The sequence below is a fragment of the Eubalaena glacialis genome, chromosome 12 (assembly GCF_028564815.1).
Source record: "Eubalaena glacialis isolate mEubGla1 chromosome 12, mEubGla1.1.hap2.+ XY, whole genome shotgun sequence".
In the NCBI taxonomy this organism is placed as follows: domain Eukaryota; kingdom Metazoa; phylum Chordata; class Mammalia; order Artiodactyla; family Balaenidae; genus Eubalaena; species Eubalaena glacialis.
This window is the reverse complement of record NC_083727.1, coordinates 14,732,026-14,735,398: the sequence shown is the minus strand read 5'-3', so window position 1 is coordinate 14,735,398 and position 3,373 is coordinate 14,732,026. Positions and strand designations below refer to the sequence as shown.

The 3,373-nt window shown below is 42.5% G+C and overlaps 1 pseudogene; it reads left to right on the top strand.

Moving 5' to 3' along the window:
* The first annotated feature begins 1,943 nt into the window (after window positions 1-1,943).
* Window positions 1,944-2,462, top strand: LOC133102141 (ubiquitin-conjugating enzyme E2 E1-like; annotated as a pseudogene).
* Window positions 2,463-3,373: the final 911 nt, after the last annotated feature.

The window sequence follows — 3,373 nt, the reverse complement described above, 5'->3', positions numbered from 1 at the left end:
TGTCATTTATCAAATTTCTAGGTATATTTCAGAAAACCTACCCCAAATATTTTCGTTTCTTATCTTTTTAGCAGAGACCACATATAAGGACTTTCTATATGAAGACATCTGAGGAATTAAAGCGTGGTGTCATTTCTATAATTTCTTGCCCCATATATTTCTGGTTGTCTTTCGACTATTGCATTTCTTCTATTCTGTCTGCTTCCTTAACAGTTTTTTTTTTGTTTGTTTTGTTTTCTTTTTCAAAATGTAATATTTACCCAAAGTTCAGCACTTGGCTTCTTTTTCTTTCTCCTTCTTCAATTATCACGTCCGATCCCATGTATGTTAATTTCCAAATTTGTGACTTCATTCTTTCTGTTAGTCTGAACAGGATAATTGCTGAACAAATAACGCCATAAATCTCAGTGGCTTATTTCTCTCTCACACACAAATTCTAATGCAAATACTCCCCACCTGCTTTCCCGATGGCTCCCCACCAAGTGGTGACTCAGGGATCAGCTCCATCCAACTTACCCTATTTTATGTCTTGGAGCCCTTTAGCAGTCTGGTGATGCCTATGGGCCTCCTCTAAGAATAGTGTTTGTAAATGTGGAAAAGAAAAAAAAAGAGCTAGTAACCAAAATTCAAAGTTAATTACAAAATAATGACAGGTAAATATATTTCAAGATATCTGCATCAAGTGTAATGTGATATGAAATATCTGTGATTTCTATGGGAGACAAAGGCACATTTTGCTAACACTGTTGTAACCACTGACCACATTCATAAATACAGGGAATGCTAAGGTCCAGTTAAAATTCATGAAAATACATTTCCCCCATCCAAGCTCACAGGACTCCCTGAATGGCTTAGATTTAAGGTTCTAGTGGCTCCACAATTACCAAAGACTTCTTGGAGTCCTTTACTAGATCTTATGCATGCAATCGACTGACAAAGACCTTGTAGGATAATATGAGACATTTGGGGGCCAAACCAGGAAGGGACATACACCACCTGCAGTCAGAGTTTATGGGCTAGAACAAGTTGTATTGTCCCTCTGAGGAAGAGGGCTAGGAACTGTATTTCAGCTGTGTGTGCAGGAAGGAGGTAAGATGTGGAGAGCATGGAGCAGTATTTGTTTCAAGCAAGAATTATCAATGGATGCTAAAACTAAGAAGGTAAAATATGATGAGAAACAGGATATTCTTTATAGCTTTGTAGTACTGCCACACAAGATACTTTTTAATTGGGAAGGGAAAATATTAACTTTACGGAGAGGAAGAGATCTAGTCAGACACCACCTTATCCAAGTGATCAAAGGTGATGTCATCAGTAATGAGGCAAACGGGCATAGGTGACGCACAAAGCAGACGCACAAATGCAGACGCAGATGCACAAAGCAGATGCACAAATGCAGACGCAGACGCACAAAGCAGACGCACAACATCATTTCTGTGATGTTCCTGCCCAAAATGCATAACCTGAATCTAGTCAAAGGAAACATCAGGAAAACCCAGGGCGGTCCCCAGACCACTTGAGAGAAAATTCACAGCCCTCGCCCCCTGGGCCCAGCGTCCTGGGTCGGGAGGGGGCCGGGCTTCCCGGGGTCCCCCGAGGGCTGCTCGCGCCCGTCTCCCTGGGGGCGGGGAGCCCGCGTGGGTGGGACCGGGCCGGTGTAGGAGGGGCGGGGAGGGGGGGAGGAGGAGCAGGGTGTGCCCCCGTGTGTGGCTGGGGGACGCCACTGCCTGTTTAATAGTTGCTGTTGCTGCCCTTCGACTTCTCTCCCAGCGAGAGAGAGAGACACTAGTGGCCAGGCCCAGCCGCAGCAAAGCAGCCAGACACAAAGAGAGGGGCTGTTTGCTGGGTGGGTGGGTGGGGGGGGGTCGCTCTGTGGATGAAAATTCGAGGGCCAGCCCCAGCTCCTCCTCATCTTCGTCCTCCAACCAGCAAACCGGGAAACAAACACCCCCAAGAAGAAGGAGAGTAAAGTCAGCATGAGCAAAAACTCCAAACCCCTCTCCACGAGCGCCAAGAGGATTCAGAAGGAGCTGGCGGACATCACTTCAGACCCTCCACCCAACTGCAGTGCTGGTCCCGAAGGCGATAACATCTATGAATAGAGATCAACCATCCTAGGGCCTCCACGGTCCGTGTATGAGGGTGGTGTGTTCTTCCTTGATATCACTTTTACACCAGAATATCCCTTCAAGCCTCCAAAGGTTGCATTTCGGACAAGAATCTATCCCTTGTAGTATTAAGTCAAGGAGTTATTTGCTTGGATATATTGAAAGATAACTGGAGCCCAGCACTAACCATATCTAAAGTCCTTCTTTGTATCTGCTCACTTCTTACAGACTGTAATCCTGCCGACCCCTTGGTGGGAAGTATTGCCACTCAGTATATGACCAACAGAGCAGAACATGACAGAATGGCCAGACAGTGGACCAAGGGGTACGCTACATAAATTGGGTTTTCACAATTCTTTACATCATTTGTCTGTCACAGAGAGAGCTGCTTATGATTTTGATGGGGTAGGGGAGGGTGGGAGTTGGTAAAGAGTAGGGTATTTCTATAACAGATATTATCCAGTCTTATTTCCTAAGATTTTGTTGTAACTTAAGGTATCTTGCTACAATAGACAGAATTGGTAATAGCAACGTTTAAAACTGTCATTAGTTCTGCAATATTAGCTGAAATGCAGTACGGAGAAGAATAGACATTTGGGTTCAGTTGCTTGTAGTCTGTAATTTGAAACAGCTTAATTTGTACAAGTTACACACATGGCCATTTATGTCAAGTCCTTCCAAGACTATACAGTTTTTTGTTTTAAAAAATTGGAATTTGTTTTCCCTTCTTGGAAGGGAACATTGATATTTAACAGCTTTTAGAGACTGTCATCTCATATATATAAAATGGACACATGGCTATATGACACCGTATAGGAAATGAGTAGTTATGTATTTTATTTTATATGCCAATCTACTTTCTTATGAAAAGATAGAGGTTTGCTTCAGGACTTGTGAAAACCTGTAGTAAAATACCTTAAGCTGTTAACTGTAAGGCGTGGAATACAAGTTGTTCAGTGGATTGGTTCTATGTTGAGGACTACTTAAGTCTACATTTGTTACTGTGCTAATAAACAATATTAAAACAAAACAAAACAAAAAAAGAAAAACCCAGATTGAGAGATAGTCTACAAAGTAGCTGGCTGGAACTCTTCAAAATTGTCAAGATCATGAACTGTTCCAGATTAAAAGAGGCTAAAGAGACATGACAACTAATACAAGTGTGAGTTTGCATTGGATATTGAATCAGAAAGTGGGCATTTGTAAAACAATTGGTAAAATCTGAATAAGGTCTATAGGTTAGACAACACTGTTGTATCTGTATG